Here is a 26,484-nt window from a genome sequence, read left to right as displayed (position 1 = left end):
TCTAGATTGAAAGGCAAGTCTGTATGCTGTAGGCTTCTTGGCTCTGACCACACACTAAAGTTATTTCTTATAGGAGACTTTCAGAAATTTTATTAAAATGTTAATTTATCTTTAACTGGAGGAAATAACACATATATGGGGATAAATGGATCAATTTTTTTCATTGTTCTGATCTCTTTCTGAGGAAAAAAAAATAAAAAAGTTAAAGCAGAATAAAATGAACCAAAATAGAGTAATTTGGTTTTTTTTCCCCTAAAGAGTAAAATACGAACCATATGAAAGACAGCAAATACACTTTATTATAAATAGGAAAATATTTCTACTTTTTTATGTTATTAATTTTGTGATAGGGAGCAGGAAACATACTGATCAGTAGCAATAGAAATAAGGACCTCCGCACAGTACTGTCCATCAGCATTGACTAGTATTATAGAAATTGGGAAATCCCTGCCTGTATCTCCTGTTAACATCTAAATTTGCAGATAAATGTTTAACACTGCACTAAAATTTATTTCCTCGGCACCTCTGAAAATCTGACTGTAAGATGTAGATTAATTGCAAGTAAATACAAGAACTCACCAACATGTTCAAGTTAGGAGCCTTGATATTCAATACTCCCACTATAACAAGTCCAAAGATAGAAGCTCATTTAAGTCTGATGTGTTACCTGGAAGTGCCTTTCCTTCACTCTGTTGACCACAAAGGAAATGTTGGACAAGGCGTCAAACTTTCAACCTTCAATAAAGAGTTCATAGTTGCCCAGGAGAGTGCCTGAAATAATAGTAGTATTGTTCCTCCTTCTGATTGCCTGTCCAATAAAATTTAATTGCTATATAGCATTCTTAATTGATAAGAAATATTTTGGAATTGCTGTTTTTTGTTATCCTTTCCATGTGAATTCATCTAGCTATAAGTTATTTTAATGATAATACATGATACCATGTGGTTCTCAGCAAGTTTTGTGTTGAATATTTAGTGCAACTGTGTTGACATTCTGCCAGGCTCTTGGTGAGAGCTGCTTGTAAGAAGTCTCGTTGTTGAATCTGATTCAGTTTAAGGTAGGTCACAAATCTCAGTCACAGCTCAGCAGATCACCCAGATTTTATTGTCTGAGTTAGCCTCTTTTATGGCTGGCTTCCAAACCAGTGTATTGTAGTATGAGTTCAGAAGAGGCAAACTAGGAAACACGAAGGACTGAGAAGGCACCATGCTGCTAACATGCAATCTGTACTTTGCTAGCAGTCCTCTGGTTCAGTTCTTGGCATTGTCCCTTGTGAATAACAACAAATTAAACCATTATAAAAATTGATATAATTGTTTAGAGGAACAAAGATGCTCTGTCTCTTCTGGAGTTTAGTGTGTCTATTATCTCTGCCTTCTTCTTAATCAAGAGAAGCAGCTGACAAGAAATGTGTTAAGTGTGACTAGCAGGAGACCACAGATAACAAGACTCAGCACTTTTCTTCAGTTCAAAGAATACAAGTGACAAGCTCTGGATAAATTCCTTTCTGTTTTCATTTAAAAGTACCTACCCATGGTACCAGCCAATATTAAATATGGTATTTCCTGAAATCTATTATCATGCGAAAAATAACTTGGCCTACAGAGAAGTAAATACCAGATTTTGTAATATGCCTGTATCCATAGCAGAATATACTGTATTTTGCATTGTAATACAATTCACAGAATGAAAGTTAAACTTTTAAAAAGCAAGTTTCAGTGCCATCATTTTCAGGGGTGTATTGCTATGTACTGCCAGCATATCGACGGTCTGAATATGCTCACTGAAATCTACTAGTAAAGACAACAATATTCCAAGTCAGTACACGCTGGAGAGTGCTTCTGTGTCTATTATGTAGAAAAAAATTTTTGGCTGGAAAAAATAAAAGGAAGTATTTGAGCATGAAATGTTAGAAACATTTATTAATTGTATTAACATGAATTTTCTGAATGTCATTAGCATAAAGTATTATTCACATTTTTCTGAATGTCTTGCTCCCTCACTCTAGTATTAGTGTCATCACTAATTGTTATTTAGAATAAAACAATTTAAACTATCTACCAGGAATAGCTACAGCTTTTTCGCTGTTAAGTTTGCTGCTGGTTTTCATTACCACTCAGGTATATTGATTAGATTGGAAATTTACAGCATGTGTTTCACCAAAAAGGGTTCGAGAAAAATATCTGTCTCTTAGAGATATTTACAAATACTTTAGGAAAAGACCATGAAATATAATTGCAATTAAGGTCATAATAGTTATTTTGCTATTCTCAGATGCATAGTAAATCTTTTCCTCTTTTTGATGTGCCTTCCCATTCTGCTCTTTTTCTGTGCAATTATAATTTATAATTATTATTAATTATATCATGTTAAGTATATGTTAACTTCAGTGCTTCAAGAAACTAAAATATTTGTAACACTAAATTTTTATGACCATTTTATGACTGTATTTCCTTCTTTATTTCCATACTGGAACTTTTTTTTGTCTTGTCTCAGCCTTCCTAAACCAGTTGTTTTGTTTTTTTATAAGTACCTTACGTTTCTTATTTCAGCCATTGCCAAACAAGTTTTTTTCTTGTTCCCTAGAATATAAACTTATTTCTTCTCAAGTTTTACCCCTTTTCATGCCAGAGTTATTAGCTGACATGCTTATTTTCCAGACCAGCTTTTAAAATTTGTTTTCCTTCCTTTAATTTGTAAATTATATAATCAATTATTTATACATTATTTCCCTAGAGAATCCTAGGCAGAGTGATTGTCCTCAGATAAGTCATGCCACAATGAAAGCTCTCTCTGACAGCTAACACCAGTCAGCCCAGTTAGTTTTTAACCTCTCCAGAGGCTTGATATGTCTAAGGCCAGCCTAAAACTGCTTACATACTGTATCACTTAGTGGATGAAACTGATGCATTGCACAAGCCCTTTTGTCCCCTTTTGCTGAATTTGCTTTGGTTTACTTATTGCACACAAAGTCAGAAGATGGTCTGGGCAAAGGAAACCCTGGCTATGAGAGAGAGAAATACAATCTAACTTCAACTGTGTAATAGCCTTCCTTCAGCATCAACCTAGCATCAATAATTTTATGAGGGTCTAACAATCCTGTTGGTATTTGTACAACCTGGCTGAAATTTGAGTGGTGTCCACACAGTATTACAGAACTTGCCCACTTTTTCTAGGCAGTCCTACATACACAAAAATCCTTTTCCATTCTGAGATTAAGTGCAAGCAATAGATTTATGCTCCTTGCATTGTTACTAATAATGTCCCACAGCTGTTCATTTTTTAACTAAAGAACGAGTTTTATGAGTAGATGACATACTGTCTTCTAGACTCTAATTAAAACTTATTTTTGGTCCTTAGGTGTAATGACTACTCTTTGGAGATGAGCTCTTAATTAACGCACAGAGATCCTGAAAGTCCCACCTCTCAACAGTAATGATTGACATCCAAGGATACATAAATTGCACTAATTGAGCTATCCATTTATAAAGTTTTCTGCAGCCAACTCATCAGAAAAGGTAGGAGAACAGAAGAGCATAAGAAGTTATTTTACAGTCTTCTATATATTCCTGAGGTGGGGGACAATCTTGCAGAACTATTGAACATTTATTACTATGGGTGTTGACTCTTCAGATTTTAGATGTAACATTTTTTTGCTATGAAAACTAGCATTTTTAATTCAGTGATATATAGTTGAATAATGGCTCATTATTAACTATTCAAAAAAGAAGAATGTATTATAAGTCAGTGGGCAATGCTTTGGATGGCAAATAGTGATGTATAGCAATATTTGCTTTCTGAAAAGAAGTTGTGTAGTTTTAAAATGAGATATTTCAATGTGTGAGTAGTGGCTTATCTTAAATGTTCTGTTAATTTTGACCCACAGTCAGAATCAGAGATTTTATAATAATTGTTGAGCAATTACTTATATCTAGGATTCAATTTAGTACTTCAATAATAAACTTTTCTTTGTGTTTAATTTAACTTCGTATTTTTCTGGAGTCAGTTAAGATGAAGTAATTGAATAAAGTCCAGTATTCTCATCTGAGCTGAAGTCCACAATTAGATACTGATAAGAACATGGTAGATGGAGAGGAACAAAGGGCGCTGGTATGTCTCAGAGAGATATTTGGCAGAGCAATTGCATTGCAAATGATATATAGGAAGTACAAGAAGCAGCCAAGGGGGGAAAAAAATAAATGGAAAGGATGCCAAACATATGCCTACATAAAGATTTATATATGTTTTAAAAAGTAATCCAGGGTGCAAAAACAAGATATTTGGTCTTGGAAATTTTATCTGACCATGATTTTTTTGACCGGATAACTTAGAACACTTTAAAGTTAACTTATTTATTCCTTATTTATAGCTTTAATTTTTGGTGGCATAACAAACCTCAGTGAAAATGAAGCTCATGAAATAGGCTTCAGACTTTCATGAGAGATATCTGTTCAGTTTCAAAGTTTGTATTTTACGTTTACCTGGTATCTATGCTCTTTTCTAGAAATTGGAAGCATTCAAGGTGTGGGAAAAAACTTTGAACATATTTCAGAAGTGATATTTTAGGATTCTAAAAACAAATCACAATTTAATTGAAAGGGTTAAGCTTGAGTGCTAGAGGAATTACAATTTCTTGGGGAATATCCATATTGGAGAAGATTAAAGTATAAATGCTTAATGACATACCCTTAAATCTGGAATACAAACAGCTATTTGTATCTCAATGAAAAGTGAACGGATCCATGGGAAAAAGGTAAACATATATATGTGTGAACTGGGGCCTCTAACTTCTGAGATGTTTTACTTCTCAACTGCAGCATGAAGGCCATAAGGAAAGGGATTGAAAAGAAAACTAAAGCAAGGATTACTTAAGGGAGGTCCTGGACAGAGAGTCATCCCATTAAAGCAGTACACTGACTTTGCAACATGCCCTTTGTGTTCCACAAGGTTCTAAAAATGCGTGTTACCTGTGCAAGACTACAGAATAAAGCCAACTGGGATTATGGGAGCAGAACAATTTAGAGTGTGGACCTTTGTATTCCTTCAATAAAAATATGAGGACGAAGTGAAGCAAAACTTAAATTTAGAGTTAGGAATACAAAGATATAAGTGGAGGCTAGAGAAAAAAGTGGGAAATAAAAATAAATTATTAGAATAGTGGCAATTCTAAATATTTCATATCTAGAATAATTTTATTCTCTTGAAATTAGTGGAAAACTCTTAATAGATCTTTTATGAGAATGTTAATTTCATCTTCTTTCTGATATAACTCTTCATCCAAAGTAACCCCTTGCAAACTTTTATACCTACCTATAATTTATAATGTTACTGTGATTTCCACATTGCATGTATGGAGGCATAATATCTAGGTATTAAGTAAATTTTTCTCTTAATTGCTGGGCATGCAATGTCTATTCTTTCCACTCTAATTTAGCTAATTTGAAGAAGATGAATTGTTAAAACATTTTGGTATAACCAAAAAATTGTTTTTACTTGTTAAGGAGAACAAGGGTGCTTTTGTACAACATAATACAGCCACTAGTCTGGCAAAGTCTAACTTTATTATCACACCTTCAGAATGCGTGTAGTTTTAAACTTATGAAATGGTAAAATCTCACTGTAAGTTTCACTAGACTGTATATATGTAGAAATAGCTATTAACAGGAAACATATGCATACATTCAGAATGTTGGCAGCAGTTTTAAACTATAGTTAAAATGTGTTTTGTGCTAATTCAAAATAATAGTTCTAGCTATAATAGCAGCTTTAAAGATCATAGCAAATGTCAGATCAACTGAGGCCAATGTATGACTCTTGCATATGGTAATCAATTAGACATTAATGATAGGTATTTCATTTTGAATAGCTGCAACAATAAATTATTCTCAGGGTAACATGGTGGAGCCTAGTCTCCTTTGGCTTTTGGAACCAGTAAAATAACAGAACATCAGTCAAATTAATAAAGTGTGCCCTTATTACACATTCTGCATCTGTACATAAACTGCCAGCATATGATCGAAGACTGCAGCTGTTTCACAGTCATATCATAGACATTTTATAGTTATAGCAGAGAGAGAGTTCCAGGGGCAACCCAGTCACCTTGAAGACATACAGAGTTCAGTGGAACCTCATTAAATTGCACCTTGATACCATATGAAACTGGTAGGACATCTATTAGGTATTGCATATATAATTTTCACATAAAAATTTTTGTATGCATGTTTTATGCATTGCCTGTATGTCTTCTCAATAAATTCAGGCTTTTGTTCACAAAAACGTTCAGCATTTCATGTTTACATGTTTTAATTTTGAATTGGTAGTTGCCAAAACCAAAGGATTATTCACAGCCAAAATGGCTGTGTTGTATCGCACACTTTCAGGTCATATGAAGACATCAATAAAATATCTAACAATCATTAAAATATTTTACATGCAAGACGGAATATCAAATTTTGTTTTTACAGCTGTTGACACATTTTTCCATTTCATCTCATGGACTAATGTTTCGATTAAGTTCAATGAGTTTTGCCATTGGGTTTTTACAAAAGTAGAATTTCACCTATTCAATTTTTAGATATTATCAGATGTGTTTTAATAACAAGTTACTTTTTCTATATTTTCATGTTTCAGTATGAGAAACACCAAGAGGAAGAGATCTTAGTAAGAAACTGATTCAAAGAATTATTTCTGAAAAATATGTTTAAGAATAAACACAGAGTATCTAACTAGTGTATTACAAAAAAATTAAACTGGCTACTTCTTTGTCTGGAATTTTAAAGATACTCACAAAACACAAAACCTGAGCCTCGTTGTTTTAGTATCACATTAGAATTCACTGAAAGAATATAATTTTATCATTTAGGTAGCCAAGCACTACAATAAAATACAGGCAACCACCCAATCTGATATTTGAATCTTAATTGTTTTGCAAAGTTTTGTGGGATTTAATTCCTGAAGCAAAATGAAGCAAAAACAGAAAGTGCCCAAGTTTACTTTAGGAATAGCTCAAATAAAAAGTACAGCCTTGTGTTCTTAGCTATTCTTCCTAACCCTATTCTTCACACTTTACAGATAAAGAAATGTGTGTATTTCTTCTCATAAATCTCAATGTATATAGGAAAAAAAAATCGTTTGTAAAACTAAAGTTAGGTGAGATAATAATCTATTATGGTAACAGTCAAATTATTTGTTGTGTCATGAAGGGTTGTGCTTTAATTAAGCAATAAGTCATGACAGGGTGTGAATTGCAAATGTAATAATTCTTGTCTAGTGTATTGCTAGGCAAGAGGCCAAAGGCATAGTGCCATAGTGCAGGGATGAATTATTATGCTGCAATTTAAACAATACAAGATCATATTGCAATAACTGCAAAATATTACATTTAAAATTTAAAAATATATATTATAATTTTTCTATATCTAATTACTCCTCCAATAAACTATTTAGTTGCAAAGGCTATCATAGAAAATACATATTTTCTATTTAATATATTGTGTTTAGATTTAGATTGCAAATAAACTTTAAGAGAGTTGTTTCTGGGAGATTTGAAGGATGTTATTTTGATACCATTTTTCCTAAAATAAACAGAAAACATACGGCTCTGAGGAACAAATGTTCCCAAAATTCTTATTTTGAGTTGTGGTCTAGTTCTGTTTAGTGAAAAGAAAGGGCTTTGTGAAATTCCTTTTACCTAGGAGCCTTACATTTAGTGTAGGCTTTGTTATAACACTTACCTTTTGAAAATACAATTTTTCTTCTTTCCATTCTTTCTTATTGGCACCTTATCAGAAGACACATTATTTATAAAGCCCTTCAAATTAATCTCTTAGACTAATGTTTTTTAAAAAATTGTGTTTTCTTTTATTTTTCCCCCTGATCTTCAAAAACAAAGTCAATAAGAAGACAAGATCCTTGTGGGTTCCTTTTAATGCAGCATATTCTCTGATTCTGTGAAAAATACAGAATTGGGAGACAACTCCCATTCTGTTTCTCTGCTACAAAGCACGAAAATCAAAGATACTGTAAAGTGTTGAAAGGGATGAAAAAAGTGATGAGTATTGATGCTTTTCTGCATTTTCATTGGTTGTGTGATATAGGTAGAAAACCTCAGGCAGTTAAATCTTACGATGCATAATGTTTCCCACTACCAAGAAACCACACCTTATGGTCCATTTTGCAAAGTTTGTGTCTGACTGGAAAAAGTTCAGCAGGTTCCATGCCTTAATTGAGATGTATGTGCAGTTTTCTTCTTGAGGGAAGTTAGAAGCCTCATCAATCGATACATTTATTTGTTTGTAGCTGAGCAATACCAGTCAGATCATGGTATCCAAAAAATCCCAAAACTATTTCTTCTTGTTTGTGAGATTCAGTAGAACTCAACTAGAATGTGGGGCTTTTCCTCATTATTTTACATTGCTTTTGTGACAGTGATGTAAATCAATACAGCTTCCAGATGCCACAGGTCTGCTGCACAGTATCACTCCAGTCTAAATCTCTGTGTGTTCCATTTGGGTTATTTTCAGTTGCATTTTCATGTTCAATCTGAGGCTGACTGGTGCCTGATACACTACTAAAAATCAGACATGAGAACGCTTTGCAAGTTGCTGTTTGACTCCATAATTTGCTAGGTGACTTAATCACATTACAACTAATATACTTCTTTTCAGTGTTGCAATATTTGCTATGGTAATACTAGCAAACCATATTTAATGTTCCCTTTTTTGTATTATCACTTCTGTACTGTAGTGTAGATGTAACAGTAGTAATAGACCTCTAAAGAAGAGCATTAGTGTTTAGGTTAGTACATGAACAAAGAGACAATTTTTTTCCACAACACTTGAATTACAAGCAAATTTACCTTCAAAGGATTCTTTATACACTTACGAAAATCTGTCACTATGGCAGAGTTCACAGGAGGAAACAATTGGTATAATTTTCTCAAGTTGAGTAGTTTCCTCTTCTTCCTAAGTACAATTCATCAAAAATAATGTTTCAATTCTGATATGATTTAACACAGCCAGTTAGGAATTTGCTTTTTGTTTCATAGTTATCAGGAGGCCATTTCTACTTATTAGCTTTCAGTAAACAGTTTTCTTTAATCTTAGACTGCTAAATCTAGACAAGGATTCACTGAAATTATTCATTGCTGAAACAATTTTAAAACATGTAAGTTCTATAAACTGATGTTTTGACTTTCTCCATTTTTGTAGTACGCTAATTTGTATAAATGTTGCATAGCTTTAGTAGAAAAATAAAACAGCAAAAAAAATGTTCAGGGTAAAGAATAACAAACTGCCAGTTCAAGCTTCTGTTTTCAAAATAGTAATGCTTTTGAGATTTGATTAGCAATGATGTATTATATGACAAAAGAAAAAAAAGGATTTAGAAATGGAAACTAAAAATAGTTGCGTGGTAATTTAATAACCTGGCAGATTTTATTCCATCTGTTAGGAAGAGTTTGAAAGCCATTTCCTGCTGCCATTCATGCTGCAGAGGCTTCAGAGTTCAGAGATGGAATCAAATACCTGATGTGAAAATCTGCTATTATGATTCATATCCAAATATCAATATCCTTCCCTAGAATATTGGGTAGGTTTATTTAAGAAAGAAAAAGCTGATCTAAAAGTTTAGGATTATTATTTATTTAATTGTCAGTGCCATACCTTGTGGCAGAAAAAGTACAAAAACCATTCATCCCTTTCAATCTATGAAAATGTTGAAACTATTCTATGTGACTGGACAACTCAAGAAACCAGATCTCTCAGATAGGTGGTCCAGGATTCAGATTTAATGAACTTACTTTCAGGGTGAACGTACTATATAGAAAGAAAAAGCAGTGTGGTATTGATCTTTATTGCCATTCAGAACTGATAAGTAAATTGGGGAAAGAGAACATCAAGTCAAATTAGTGGGCAGAAGGTATGAAGGAGAACATATATCATAAACCTGTAGCTGATGAACTGACATTGCAACCCACCATAAATAAGTATATGCATGCATGGTTTTCTGATGATGGGTTAGCTGCAGCAACCCACATCTATCTGTATATAGCTGGTTAGGTGCTATAATTGGTTACTTCTAGATGATAATTCACAGGTGTTTGAAAGAAAGAAATCAAAAATTACTTTTTTGTCTTTAATAATGGAAAAGCTGTAGCATTCCTGGTAGTGTTAATCTAACGTTATCAGACTGGGAGTATGGTAACGTAGGTTGGAACTGTACATGGATGAGTGACATAAGCTGCTATAAACACTATAGACTTGTTTTACACAATAAAGGGTCTTTTACATTTGGCCAGTCAGGAATAGAACCTAGAGGGAACACTGAAACTTCACTGACAACTTGATTTTTTCTTTCTCTAAGCTGGCCAGAAGATAAAGTTTTCATTAAAATTTAAAATTTAAAACGCTTATGTAATGTACTTTCTACCCATTTACACATTCTCATGCTTTTTGCATATTTTAAAATACTCTGGCACAAGATTATTTTACTTCACCTGAAATCACTGGTTAGAAAAGAAAATGAAATAGTTCATTTTAATCACAATAAAAAGGAGTACTGAAAGTTCTACCTGTGAGGTTTTTTTATGTTCATCTTTTCAAAAATTTAATCCCTAATTTCTAGGAACCTTTACAGGTATATGATTAAAGCGGCATGACTACTTATTAGGTTCTGAGTCGTGTATGAGAGGTCAGTTAGTGTCATATTGAGTTCTAGAGAATGTGCATTTGCTCATAGACTTTCTGAAACTGGGCTAAAAGAGGAGTATAAGCACAAATCCTTGTTGATCCACCAAGTTATCTGCTCTGTTAGGTTATACTTGTTTTCTGCCCAGTCTCTGCAAAACAAATGTGATGTTTACAAATACATGTCAATTTAAATAGCACCAGTGTTAATGATCTTCACAAGCATAAGAATCTCTTATCTTAAAAATTCACACTAACATTGTTTATCAGGCCTAAGATTAGCCTGGTGGAGTAATTAGAAGTTCATAATACTGGATTACCTTGCTAAAGCTAAACTCACAGTGGGTTAATATGTTTTCATCTTAAAATAATTTTCTTTTGTCCCAAAAAATAGACCTTGGATTTAATAAGACCAGCTCAAACAAACAGATTTGTTGATGTGCAAAATCTGATTTGTTTGTGTCACCTGGGCTTCTAGAGAAGGATGTATAACTTGTTGTCAGCAAAAAGACCAGAAGAGTTAACCCATGTGTCCCTCAGGGTTTAGGTACAATATGGATTGCAGTCTCAAAAAGTGCATTCTTAAAACTAGCATGAAGATACAGTTTTCCATAAGGAACAGCAATGAGACAGTTTCATTAGATAGATAAGACATATATGATGTTTTAATTAATTCATGCTGATTTGTACAAGAAAGGCTTAAATTTAACCTTTCCTTTGTACAAGACTAACTCTAAGCATTCCTTCCCTCGCCCTTTGACCCAGCATTAACATTTGGACAGGTATACCTTGTGATACAATATTTAACTTCGTCACTTTATTTCATCATAAAAAATTGATCCCAAATGTGACTGTTTTGCATACATGTCCACATTCTAACAATGATCACCAGAAAGAAATGACAATAAATTCAGAATCTGAATACCTAGAATCCATTAAAAAAGTAATCTTGAAGAAAAATAAATAATTCAGTATTCCTGATGATGCAAAATATATGAAAATTAAAAAATTATCTCAAGCACTGTATTAGTATTATTTATCTAATCTTTCTAGTTCCTTTCAATGGTGTGTTCGAAGCTTGATCAACTCAAGCCAGATTTTAGCCTTTCCATTTATAAAGCAAGCATTTTTTAGATCTGTGTGCTGCACACCCGAATGTGGCTTGAACAGCCAATAGGAGTAATAGGGGTGATTAAACCTTGTCACAGGGGGTTAGATGCGGTGCTTTCTTCCTACATGACAGGCTGTGACAGTCAAACAGCACTGAAGCAGAACAAACGACAGTGGCAGTTTGCTGTGAGCAGTGCTACTGTCACAACTCTCACTAGAAAGCCAAATGCTAGGTGTTCAGCTCAGGGAAGTTTCAAATAGACCATGCAAATTCTGGTTTCAAAAATTTCCCTGCGAATCAGTCGTGACACGCATTAGCTGCAGAGTGATTGTGTTATTGCATGAGTGATTGTCCACTGTCAGACACTGGCCCTGATCATAGTTTATCAGTGACGCTGTTGATCCATTTACGTTTGTGCTTAGCTGTTCCTGTTACGGGAAATCTGCCTTTATTTGAGAGAAATGGGGTACTAATGTAATTAGAATGAAGGTTATCATCTCTCTTTAATGATGGCATGTGTTTGTCACTCTGAATAACTACGTTAACGATGCTCCAACCATCATGTTCCTAACTGAAACCGGGATAAAATCAAATATTCAAACATATAAGCTTTCATTCCTGAGTAAAAGGGACTGACTTTATGAAGACTATGGAAGAATAAACTTTGAATTTTTAAGATTTCTTTTAAGGCAATAGTTAGCTAAGAAAATGCAGCCCAAAATTCAATCTTTTCAAGTGTAGCATTCCAGGCTTTAGTAACACAACAGCAGAAGCAGATTTTACAAGAAAAACAAACTAAGAATCTTAGTAATCTGCATAAGAGAGAGGCATACTATGAATATTTTGTTTTCTCATTTTAAGCTGAAGCTAGACAGTATTCCAAACCCAGCAGTGTTCCTGTGTGCCCACATATGTATGTACCTAATTCTATAAAGACAGATAGAAGGGGGTTGGAAGTATTCAAGAGATCCTCTAAAAAGTCAATAGCAAGTCAATATAGGTGAGAATTTTTTCATTATTTATAGGTACATCTTTTCGAACTAAAGAAGTGTTATGCTTAGATTTCTTACTGCTGTCATATTAAGTAATTCTGAATAAACTCTGGTTTTGAATTTTCAAGTTACCGTTTGTTGCTCTTAGCAATAAGATTGGATGAAATTATCTCACTTTAATTGAAGGTTACAGCTGTGTAGTTGATCTTGCACTGAAAATGTCCCTTCTAGAAGGATTAAACCCCTCCTTTTGTACTTATTTATTTAAAATTAATCCCAAATTTTGCCATTTCTGTTTAGAGGATATTTTAATCTTAGAACATGTATTTTTCTAATTTCACTAGTCTTTTCTAAAAAGATGGTTAGCAATTAGTTTTCCAAAATTTATTTTTCAGCAGTCTTTTTCTTATTTTACTTCTTCTAGCTATAGATATTAAACGAGTTAAGCTTTACATATGTTGTCCCATTTTCACATATATTAATACTCTGACTGCCCAAACTGGGGCCTCTTTTTCAATTCTAAAATCAATTAAGAAAAATTCTGTCTTATTAAGGCAAGAATCACCAAAGCTTATCTTGGATCTGGTCATGTGCACCCATTCTTCAGAAAGCTACCCTTGCACTGCCAGGCATGTTGCTTCTGGCAACTCCTCAGCTTTACTTCTCCATTATACCCAAAGCAGTAACAGCTGTGATAATATTTAGTGGTTGAAATACTGATATGACACTCCATTCTTTCAATACAGAGCATCTTTTTCACTCTATTCTCTCTCAGGCAAATTATATAAGATTTTTCACAGAAGAGATCCATGCTGAAATACAAGTTCACTTTCTCCAACATACCTGTCTTTTCCTTAGCCCTTTAATGCCCTTGCTCCTGATAGGATTTGAAACGTGCTGGGAAGGAAGGATTTGTAGGCAAAAATGCCTGAGAAACTGTATAGGGAGTATTGTTTCCATCTGGTGAACATTGTGTGTGGTTCGCCAGAGAAAAATTCGTATCCATCTGTCTTTTCTGGGTATGTAAGAAGAGGTTGCTCTCTAATAAATATTATCAGCTTTCTGGACAGCATCGGAAGCAGTTATGAGATGAAGCGGGACTTTCACTAAGCAGTAGTAAATTAGCTCCTCTAATTTGGAGCACTTTTCAGCTGCTGGCGTCTTTTTTTCCTCACTTCTCATCCCAGATTTCTGCACATCCTCAAAAGGTTGGCTGGGGAATGTCATAATCCAGTTGATATATGTTGCTGAACTCAGACTTCCACCTTGTAAATCAGGACAGGGGCTTACAAGACAGAACGGTGACAGTGGCTGCCCAAAAATTGCACTCAAATTAAAAAAAATATATTCATGCCAACCTCAAGAAAATTAATTTTTTTGCTTTATAATTTCTGTCCACAAAATTATTAACAAAAATTTATTATTAGGAATTTGAGAGTCATCCTGAAAAAAACAGACACAAGCACTGAGCTAGAGTAAAAGAAGACTCTTCCATTCAAATACCAATCCCGAGTATTTTCGTAGAGCAAAAAAGCTAGAGGAGTTGATGCCAATATCAATATAAAATGGTTTCATTAGTAAAATTAACCCAATAAAATTGACAGCAGTTGAGTAGAAAAAATCATGTTCAGAAAGCTACTCAGCCATTTGTTTAAAATAAGTCATTAAAGCCATGATTTAGATGTTCTGTCTTGCTTACCCACCACACAAGCAGTTAATTCAAAACATTCAATTTTGCTCTTATGAAAGAAAAAATGTATTTTTTTAAAAGAACTGTAAATTAGGTTGTGCTAGAAGCATCCATTTTCTTGCCTCCATCACTAACAACTCCCACCATCTTCTTTGATATATGATTTGCTGACTGCTATTATTATTTATGTGTTTTACAATTACTACGAAGGACACCTCCCCTTCCTCAGCCCTAAGCCACAAATCTGAAATGAATAAATGCTGTTTATTGTGACAGTGTGCCTTTTGTCTGTGGAACAATGACAAACTACACCACTGACAGCCAGTTGCTGTTTTTAACTTCTGCTCTTGAGCTCAGTCTTTGAGTGTTCTTCAGAACATGACAACAGTCAGTCTGGAATAAAATCAGTGAGAATGTATTGTGTTTCTTTAGCATACCATGACACCATTGTCCAATACTTGGAGTATACAGAAAGAATAATTTACATAGCCATGATAGATTTCAGTTCTCTATGTTTCATTGAGATTCGTACAATTGTGGTCATATAAAAATTAATATGTTAATGCTTTTCAGTATCAATTATTTTGATATTCATATAGAGAATTGCTTTCTCACTGGAATGAAGTGAGGCAGGAGAAATAAAGGGAGCACTTTTAATTATTTGTGAAATCTAAATCATTCCTATTCATTCTGTCTGAGCTCTTCAACAGAGCTAAAGACAGCATGGAATGACTTAATCTGTATGGATTTTATGATTGTTTTCTGACTAGCAGCTAGTCAGTTTTTAAGTGTTAGAATGACCTGTTTAATATCTAATTGTGCCTAGCAGTGCAGAGCTAGTAGGTAAATCAGGTTTTATATTTTGACTAGACTGTGGCTTTTATCTATATGCAAACTTGTAAATATGCCAAGGTATGTATTTATTTAATGTAATTTTCCTTAAGAGTTTGCACACAAATCTAGCATTTCCTCTTGAAAACAGATTTTATCCTTTTTTTTTTTGCTCTTCCTCCCCTTAAACACAGCTGATGCACGTGTGTGCATGTGTACACACATGCAAGCATACAACAATGCTAGTTTGTAATCCTTTCTTTGTTTATGTATGCTTGTGTACATAAATGAGTACTGCATTGATGTTTTACTTAACTTTCTAAGTACCATAACATCACAAAGGATTTTCTGACATTTGTATTACTGTAATAGAATCTTTTGCTACTAATAATAATGTAATAGCAATGCCTCGTGATTAGCTTAAATCTTTATTCTGTGTATAATGCTACCAGTAACCAACAAAAAAGAACTCTTTTCCTGAATTACATATGGTATTCTGATCAATATAGGTCTTTTAAAATTCCTCAATTTATATGTGGCGTTTTAATTTTTTTTCTTTTTCTTTTCTCAATGCAAACACAATGGAAAGAATATTAGCAAATTCCAAGTCTACATTGGCACTCCCAGCTTGTGGAAAATGTATTTCTAATTAAAAAGACACAATCTATAGTCTTACTTGGAACTTCCCATAATTTCATACATTAAAAATTGCAGTTAATTTTTTAATGCATCTCAGATGAATAATTTGCCTTCTTCTCTTCAACTATCTGCATCTCCTTTCTTATTGTCTTTCTTTTATTCTTCGATTTCCCTTTGAAGTCCCCTGTACCTGTTTTATTTTTTAGACTTCCTGTCTTCCTCCTTGTAGAAACACCTGGATTCACTCTCAATGTAGTTTTCCATCTGTTAAAGAGTGGGATGTATTATTTTCATTTTTATTTTTAAATATAATTAAAAGCTATGAGGTAGGGAGCAGGGTAGCTTCAGAGTGCACAGATCCTTGTCCTTGCAAGTCATTCATCCAGGACTGCACTGGTTATACTAATACTCAGAGAAAACCCTTTAATAAAATCCATGAAGTAATGTAGCCTCTTGTATATCTTTGTGTACTGATTAATAAATAACATAAATTGATGCTCAGTTCATCTACAAGTCCAGTAGAGACAAATAATATCCTTTTATGTTTGAAAGAACTACTTTCTGAAAACCTTTTTGATGGTTAAATATTGTAAAGAAAATTAAAATATAGTGTGGCAATATATGCATTCAAATGCTTATCTAACTGGCAGGAAGAGGGCGTTTATGTGTTTTGTGTGGGCAGGAAGTCAGAGTTGCGATTAGATTCTCTTCTCAAAGGCTCAATCCACTAAATTCAAAAGAAAAATTCTTCTAATTTCAGCCTTTTCAGCTGAGCACTTTTTTATGGTGTTGGACAGCAGTAAGTTAATGAGTGAATCACACAGCATAACAGTACATGAAATCAAGAACAGATATACATTCAGGAAAGAAAGCCATTTTGACATTCTTAGCTAGGTATTCTAATCCAATAGAGAACACTTCATCCTCTTGCATTGCTTCCTGGCTGCCAAACACATTCCCATTTGACTAAACAATGTTGGTTCACTCATGTAGCTGAAGTATCCTTCCTAAAGACATAAAGTGAGGTTTAACTATTTCAGATAATATGTGGGTTATGGTCATTATCTAGCTATAATAAGCTACTTGCCATCCATCAGTAGAGCCATCCAAACATTAATGAGTTCCTTTTGAATCTGAAGATTAGTTAAGCTTTCATGTCAGTTATTCATAGCTGTATATTGATTTATTTTTCACTTTCCCTATGAATTATTGAGTTGATTTAAGAAAGTCTCCTTATTAGTAATTTCTTGTGAATTATAATTGAAAGTTATTGATAGTTAAAAGCAACATGTTTACACAAGGACAATGGATTATCTCTCAAAAAGTTAATACAAAGCATGTAGCACTGCTTTTGATACTTAAGATGAAAATCTAACAAACACATGTTCAAAAGTAAAGTAGTGCTTGAATGTATTTTTGAAAGTATGCAGACAGATAGATAAATACTAATAAAAAGGTCAGTAAAACATAGGCAAAAGGTGCCCATTGATTTAACATAGAGATGCTGAATTACATAATTAACATAGAGATGTTAAATTAAATTCGTGCTTTCTTGGACCTTCTGTTCTTAATTACAAAAACTCCAGAGTAGAAATAATTTGACCTGCAATATAAACTGCCCAAAGTTAAGCTTTCATCAGGAGTGTACAGTGAATACTCATTTTCAGGCTTTAGGTTCCTAATGTGATTTTACACATAATCTATGTAGATATGATAGATTCACATGAGCATAAAAATTTACTTGCATTACAGTTATTTGATTAACTTTGTTATTTCTCAAACCTATACAGAAATTGCCATTTCACATATAGCTTTAAAGTGGCTTGAAACAAGCTCCACTGGTGATGCTACTATTCAATAGAAATCTTTCTCGTGCTTTTGAAACTTTATTTGGGATTGATGTAGTCACTTGCAGAATAACAATCAAAGGGGATCTTTCTTCTAAAGCAGAGATGTTGAGATCCTCTCATTATAAAAGAGCTGTGCCTCTTCCCCAGTACTCTTGTCCAGTCATTTTAGCTGTAGAAGCAAGAGCTATTTGTATTCAGACCCTCTTAGCTTCTTTTTTCCCCTCTCTGGTTTCATTCATTGCAGAACTGAACACATGGAATCAGTGAATGACTCCTATTTCAAGTGACAATACATTAATTTAAAAATAGGAATATACAGCTATTTTGACAATCTAGATTTGGTATGCTAATCTAATAGAAAACCTTTTATGCACTCACATTGCCTCTTGGCAGCCTAAACAAATCTCCATCTGTGACTTGAGATGCTGTTGAGATCAGTATCTCAACTGTGATGATCACATGACTATGCCATTTACACTTCAATTTGAATATGTAAAACAGGTTCTCAGTTATAAAGGTAGTTCTCTTCTTAAAGTTTCCTTGGGTCCTGTGGTCACTAGAGATACAAACCAGGAGCAGTAACAAGGAAACTGTAAAATGACCAAAAAAGAGGCCATTCAGACCCATTGTGGCAATTGATTAAGAACCATAAGACAACCCCATGCAGCGCTATAGACTGGGCACAGAGTGGCTGGAGAGTAACCAGGCAGAAAAGGACCTGGGAGTTTGGATTGACAGGAAGCTGAACATAAGCCAGCAGTGTGTCCAGGTGGCCAAGAAGGCAAATGGCATCCTGGCCTGGATCAGGACCAGTGTGGCCAACAGGTCCAGGAAAGTGATTCTTCCCCTGTACTCAGTGCTGGCAAGACCACACCTGGAGTACTGTGTCCAGTTCTGGGCCCCTCAGTTCAGGAAGGAGCAGGTCCAGAGAAGAGCAACAAGGCTGGTGAAGGGACTCAAGCACAAGTCCTATGAGGAGTGGCTGAGGGAGCTGGGGTTGTTTAGCCTGGACAAGGGGAGGCTCAGGAGAGACCTCATCACTCTCTAGAACTCCCTGAAAGGAGGTTATAGCCAGGTGGGGGTTGGTCTCTTCTTCCAGGCAACTGTCAGTAAGACAAGAGGGCACAGTCTTAAGCTGTGCCAGGGGAGGTTTAGGTTGGATATTAGGAAGAAATTCTTTACGGAGAGGGTAATCAGGTATTGGAATGGGCAGCCCAGGGAAGTGGTGGATTCTCTGTCCCTGGAGGTTTCTAAAATGAAACTGGATGTGGCACTTAGTCCCATGGTCTAGTAACCATGGCAGTGTTGGATCAAGGGTTGGACTTGATGATCTCAGGGTCTTTTCCAACCCAGCTGATTCTATGATTCTATGAACATTTTCCTAAACTGCTCGTTTGAAGCACCCATACAGGTGGAGTAGATTTTTGTCTGCTCCCATGAGCATTCTGTGAGTGCTGCTTTATGTCTCACATTCACAGATTTTGCTTAGCTTTAGCACGCAAATCAACAACCAACATCAGCAGAAAAATGCAGACATAGGATTTGATTTATGACTACCAGACCCAGACTACTGAAATTTGCTGCAAAGTTGCCTTAGGTATCACCTCATGAGCTTGCAAAACAATGTAGGAAACACCTTCAGAATTGAATGTGACTTTAGTTAATACACTCACCAAAATGACATCAAAAGAAATATTTCTGGGACCATTTCCGATGTCAGTTTAATTCCTAATCTTAATCTGTAAAAGAAGTTGTTACTACATCAAGTACAAATTAATACAGCAAAGCAAACCTCAGACAAGCTCCCATTTTATAGACTGAAAAGCAAAATTAAACAAAAATCTTGGAAGTTTTATAAAGTTTGCTAGAGATTTCTTGTTACTAGTTAATTTTATGGATAGAACATTAAAAACTATTGTGAAAAGCATCCATGGTTCTGGTTAAATTCATTGTCTGATTTGATAACATATTAAGCATATGCAATTTACACTAACTTCTTCTGTAATAGGATGCTAAAGTTTGTTGCTTTTCAAAAGGATACGTTACAGTTAAATACCTGCATTCTATTGATATCAGCAGAAATTACTGAGTATTCAAAGACTTGGAAATTAGTCTTCTGTTGTCAACTCAATGCTTCCCCCACTAGTAAGGAAAATTACAAAACGTAGGTCCATGTGTAGCCATTAGAAAATAAACCTCAGAAAATTCAATTTAAGGAAATGTAATAAAAAATACAAGGTTTATATACAGATGCTCTTTCTTTGATTAGTTTTACATCAGCATGAGAGGCCACAAAATATACAAAACTTCTTTTTGAATTCCAGTACTGTCTTCAGAGTACTAAGGTGTTCTTCAAGCACCGGAGCAGTGTAGAATTCCCTGTGCAAAGAGATTTACAGATAAAAAATGACGGATAAGAAGATTAGAACTAAAATATATGCCATTTTTTGTAGAATATATAATGAAATCCCTATTAATATGTAGCCTTCACTGTGAAGTTTCAGCATGGATCTCTCAGACTTTGCAGAGGATTTGAAAAATCTTTTTGGAGTAATTACATAAATATGCAAAGGAAATCTCTTCGTTTCCTCATGTTATCTAACAGAAGCTTACTGAAAATAACAAAAGAAAGAGAAGTCTGGGAGAAAGCTGACAGTCAATTTTCTCCAGAATATGCACTGCACCTGGTGCTACTAAAAACCTAGAAGCGGGGAGCAATTCACCAAGGAGGAAATATTAGCCAGTGATGAAAGTTTATATGGATTATTGAAGACTAAGAGAGTTATGAAGAACACCATAAGAATCTGACACATCCAGAAAAAATAAGTTCAGCAGTGGCTGATGAAATTCATCTTCCCTACATGGGAAAGAGCACACACTGCAGTGAGTGAATTACAGTATGAACTGAGGGACTCTGAATTAGACATAGCCTCTCAGGACAAAGATCTAGGCATCATTGTAGGCAGCTGTCTGAAGACATCTGCTTAAAATGTATCAGAGGTCAAAAAACTGAATAATATTTGGACTGTGTAGGGAATATTATGGAAAATATTACAATGTTACGTAAATTGATGTACATCCTTACCTTGACTGTTAAATTCTATTTTGGTCAACTCTTTTGTAAAAATTGTATGAAGAGGAAAAGGAAAGGCTACTCAAGGGCACCTATAGTTTCCTCCTACTTAGAAGGGAGAAAAGTAAAAAGAAATGTGAAATTCTGAATAGTAATCAAAATATCAACTGGATGTTCCCCCTTTTTCAATCTTAATAAAGAGATCAACTACAGATATGTTCTTTTATGAAATATATGGTTGGTCCTTAGCACTTAGCACCTTATATTTCTTTCAGTTTAAAATTTATGAAAGTATATATTTAAATGTCATGGATTTTTTTTTCTATTTGTAACAATTTTTTTAAAGAACATGAAGGTAGAGGAGATAAACTGTTGAGGATACTTACCTAGACTTCTGGCTGTGTGCTGTGCAGGAATACTTTTAAGATTATGACGGCAGAGCTTTGTCAATTCAGAATGGACAAAAAACAGTAGTCAAATACTCCTGTAGAGCACTTTCTCAAATATAATTTCAAAGCACTGTAATACCATTAGCTGAGAGAAATTTGAACTGTTTAAGACAGTGTGCACACATCTCACTTGTGCAGATTCAAGACTTTAAGGTGGCTGGAAATACAGTCTAGTTATTGTAATGGCTGTTAGACAGTTATCAAATGGTTTATTGCGATTTGATAGAAGGACACAAGATATTTATAGTGGGAGATAAGGTCACAATTATCTGGGCAATTAAACATCAGAACAAAAAGGAAGATTACAACTAAAATATATGATTTTTTTGTAGAATATATAATGAAATCCCTATTAATATGTAACCTTCACTATGAAGTTTCAGCACAGATCTCTCAAGACTTTGCAAAGGATTAGAACAAAAAGAGGAAAAGGCTCACAACCCCTCTTTCTACCTTCCTTGGTTTTCTTTATTTTCATTTTTCCTCTTTTTCTCTCTCAATGTTTCTCTCTCCTATTTTCTTGAGTTAGAAATGTTGTTATTCTACAAAGGTGAAGACTTCTTGACTAATTCTGGGGGATTTTTCATTACTTCTACATAGAATGCTTTTTTTTTTTATTTTCCTTGCTCTTTGTTCTTGAAGGTATTGATAGAGTTCCTTCTAGTCATCATCTTCATCCTGGGAAAAATGCTAAAACTCAACCTGAAAGCAATATTAAAAAAGCATAAAATCTAAGTATAACGTCATTTATGTCTACCTTTTAAATTTCTAAGAAACATATTCTTTAATCACATGCAAATGTTAATAAGGATTGTCAAGGTTTTGTAGTCTTGAACTCTATTTCTAAACTATAAAATAAAAACATTTTTCCAGACTGCTTCCTTAAAATATCATTATGAGCTGAGTTGGCTAAGTTTTACTGAATTTCAAAAAAATGTTGAAAGGGCAAGAAACGAAGAAAAGAGCTCCCTGCTGAAGTATGGGTAGAAAACAGACAGTCATAGGATTCTGGGGATAAAAAGTGTCAGAAAAATGTTGGAGAACTGAGGTCTGCCCTCAGTTGCCTGGCAAGCTTTCATCTGACGGATAAATTAATTAAGTTAGTGTTGTGGACTCATCATTAGACAGTTTTTGATTACTACACTTGCAGTAGTTCTTAAATATCAGGAAGTACAACAATTACATTGAGAGCAAAAGACTAAACAATTGCAGTCTCATTTCTCATTTCTGAAGTCTTTTATGGCTATTGTATAAAAATTAGTCAAGAATTATTAGATTAGTTATATAACTTTGCTGATATTTGAATCCATCTCTTTTTCCATTGTACAGTGCTATAAAGTTATAAATGTAGCAAAGGGAGAAAGTAGAAATTTAGACACCATCTGCCTGGCAATGACTCCCTTTTTCTCATTCTAAGATATATTATTTAACCAGTATTTTACTGTTAAATATGTGTAAAAGTTATTTTATATATAGTGTTTGAGTAAGATAGATTCTCTGCATAATCAAATTATATGTCTCTGAAGTGAAAAACTCTTACATTCACAGTAAAATCCTTAACAATCAAATATGTAAAGATATTTTGATTCATTTTGATAAAATCTATTCTTTATAAACCCATCTTGACTAACATCAGCTACATTGTCCTCCTTCTCATCTTTGATAATCTCTGTAAAACTTCCCTGTTTTACCTGGCACTGTTGATAGGTCACAGACCCATACTTACAAGGACTTGCCAATGGATTATTTCACATATACACGATACCTCTTTGACTGTGGACTCTAAAAATTTCAGGCCAATCAGTCTCTGCACATATGGGGAAAAGGTTTGCTATTTTCATCCAGAGAACTCATCAGTTAATTCTTTCAAAACTCTTCTATTTTATCTGACATTCTGATTTTGACATGATGGGTTTAAGAACTGTGTTAAACATTGGCTCTAGTTACTGTCGACAAGGAAGATATTTCATTATCATGATCATGCAAATCATGTGCATTCTGCCTAAGTGCAGAATGAAACTATTTTTTAATAATTTTTACATTTTTATTTGTTATGTTTCACTGTGATGACCATAGTTTTTTTCCTTTATATATTTTCCTGCTATCTTTTTTTGTAATGCATGTTTCTTTTAATTGTCAATTTTTTCCTAATTATCAGAAACAGTTTCAGTTTCATTTCAATTGCCTAATGTGTTCTTCTTGTAACTGGTTTTGAATTCATTAGTGTTTTTTCTTAAGGAACCAAGATATGTATATTTCTCTTTCAGACTTCACATTTAGTGTATGAAAATTAAATAGTCTAGCAATCCATGGTCATGCAGTCTGTGCTTTATGATTCATTTGGTGTGGTGAATGATTATCTACCTACCTAAGCGGTTGTTTTTAGAGGACTAATTTATACTTAGAGCTTTTATTGTTTTAGAAAGAATTTCACAGAGTGCAGGCAAGCAGAGAAATATCTTCAAAGTAACCAAGATTTTTCTCAAAGGAGTAGAGTAGAGTTTATTGAAGATCAAAAAAATTCAAATCTATTAAAAGTGACTCTATGTGATAGAAATCTACTAGAGAATTACATGAAAGTGGTACTAGCAACTTCTGAAATGTGTGAGATAAAGCTGAAAAATAAGCTGAACCTCAAGCTGCCGTTTATTTTCCAGCTCGGTGATGTCACTGAGCCTGTCACAAACTGTGTTGCCTTGCACATGGGGCTGGAAGCCTCATACGGTAAATCCTCATTCTCCCTTTGATTCCTCCATACCTTATCAGAAGAGAAATGCGCACATACAACTATGCATAATACAAGGCAGTATTATTTAACAGAGTACTCCTGTGACATACACAAACCACTCATTTCTTGTTAATATGGCAACAGCGGAAAGTCTCCAGAGGGTTGTCCAACCCTATAATGAGAGGCCTGTGTTATGTGCAGTTCTGTAGCCTCAGAAGTGGCCATGGATTCATCCCCTGCTGTGAAATTTGGCTGCTGCCTGAGGCCCTGTGGAAATCATGTTTCTTGCTATGCCCGACCACGTGCAAGCCTCCCTGCTGAGAAAAGCAAGGAAATTTGCTGAACTGCATTCATCTATTTCGCTCCCTCACCATCTGAGACAGAGAGAAAAGGATCTGCAGGGCAGTATTTCTGTCCTAATTTTTATTTCTGAGAGGGAAATAGGAGGGTCATCAACACATTCCTGAGGATGTCCTGGCTGCAGAAGTCAGTAAGGAACTTGATTTCAGGGGGACAGTCAGACACTAGGCAGATAGAGCAGAAACTACCATCTCAGCAACTATGAACACATTGAAAGGATGATGGAAGGAAGCCTTGAATATTCCCTTTACCTCAAGGCGTTGCAAGACCACACTGTAGGAGAAAAAATGAAAGGTGTAATGTGGATCACCCCTGCTCTTGTTATGATGTGCCAAAATCAATGAAACAGTAATAGTCACATGCCTTTTTTATGTAGTTTATGCATCTAATCTGATGTAGTCCACGTCTACCCTCTTATTTTTCATCTTGGAGATGAGTTCCAAGAGCAGTGAAATGTTAGGGACCAAATTCTAAAGAAAAGGCTGTCAAACTACGTTTTTAAAAACACAAAATAATTACATACACAAATACTGTGCAGAAAAGGGTATCTTATGATGCAGTGCTGAAGCATGTAGAAAACAACAATAGACCAGAAAACTTACTAGATTCCCCCTGAAGTGTACAAGTGTATTAGCTCTCGAATAGAAAGCATGTTCAGTATTTGTTGGGGTCAGAGGTTGAATAACAGTAAACCTGGAATGAGAGAAACAGGATGTTAGATATGTATAAATGGAGACTGCTTTTAAGAACACAATTGATGTGATGGGGAGGCAAAGGTAATTTTATTTGCTTTGTATTCTTTTCCTTAGCTCTAATGCTTCCTATTAAAAACCTGTGAAGAGCTTGTCTGGCATAAATAGTAAGTGTATTGAAGTTTATTGAGCTATGATAGTATATAATGATTTGAACTGGTCAAAGGAGAGATAAAACATGGCTGATAATGCTAATAGCAATGTTTTAATAAACTAAGGAAAGGTAACTTTTGCATGCAGACAAAAGACATGCTTTTTTGTTTATTCAGTTGTCCTGTAGAAGTAGATAAAAGCAAGCATCAAGAAAAGACTGGGGAGAGCATTACAGGAGTCTATAGCTGGAGAGAGATCCTTCACAACTCAGAAAACTTAAGTTGTTATAGTGAGAGAAAAGAAGGCACTATGTAAATACACATTAAGACATGCAGTGAATGACTTCAAATGGACTGGAGGGAGAGTATCACAACAAGCCAATGCAGAAGTCAAGGGTTCCTTTCTCAGTGATTCAGAAAGGAGGAGTGTCTGTTATTAAAAAAGAGATTCAAGCAAGAACAGAAAAAATTTCCTACCAGAAAGAAGATAAGAGAGTAATAAATGTAATAAAGAGAATCAAATAAGAGAAGGGTTTCAGTTTTACGTGTCTTTGTGTGTTTAGCCATGTATTTAACACAAAGAAATAGCTACTAGTGTTTCTGTATATGTGTATATATATATATATATTTGTGCACAGGTGCAGTATAACTGCTTTCAATGTAAATCTTTTGGGTTTTTTGAGAAATAATGATGAAGCATAATAAATTTTTTAAGCCATAATACATTATGTTTGCAGATTGTTCTGATACAGTATGTATATGTACATACATACACTACTATGGACCTTTTAAGTAGAATACTGTATTCTCAATGTATTCAGCAAATAAAACTTATGACCTAATTCCAGACTGTTGAGTGGTAACATTTATGGGAATCCTATATGATTCTGTATTATGCCTTTTTGTAATAAGTAATTACTAGAAATTCTTTTGCTTGTGCCAGACTGCTGGGTGCACAAAAAAACGAAAACCAAAGCAAGTCCCAAAATTAAATGCAAAATGTAATTTGTTTTACATATTATCCTCATAACAGTTTGTACTTTAAATAGTTAGAATTATATGTGTATATAATCAAACTGCTTTTGCAAACCATGATATTTCCCGGTTCATATGAGATGATGAAATATTAGTTTTATTTTTTTCCCCTTTTTATTGTTATTTTTTTCAAATCAATTGATTATGTGAAATCATTCCTTAAAGTCAAGAAATTGTCAATAACAAGATTAGCTTT

The 26,484-nt window shown here is 34.3% G+C and overlaps 1 protein-coding gene across 1 annotated transcript in view; it reads left to right on the top strand.

The window, feature by feature from the left end:
- The window catches only part of TENM3 (teneurin transmembrane protein 3), a 1,346,985-nt gene that overhangs the window by 724,914 nt on the left and 595,587 nt on the right, over positions 1–26,484 (top strand). Inside the window, exon 9 of the mRNA XM_027676660.1 lies at positions 3,362–3,519. The gene's annotated coding sequence lies outside the window, so the exon portion shown is untranslated. The remainder of the gene's footprint in view (positions 1–3,361; positions 3,520–26,484) is intronic.

Source organism: Neopelma chrysocephalum, unplaced genomic scaffold, assembly GCF_003984885.1.
Source record: "Neopelma chrysocephalum unplaced genomic scaffold, ASM398488v2 Primary Assembly neopelma1_42, whole genome shotgun sequence".
In the NCBI taxonomy this organism is placed as follows: domain Eukaryota; kingdom Metazoa; phylum Chordata; class Aves; order Passeriformes; family Pipridae; genus Neopelma; species Neopelma chrysocephalum.
This window is presented reverse-complemented; position numbering and strand designations above follow the sequence as displayed.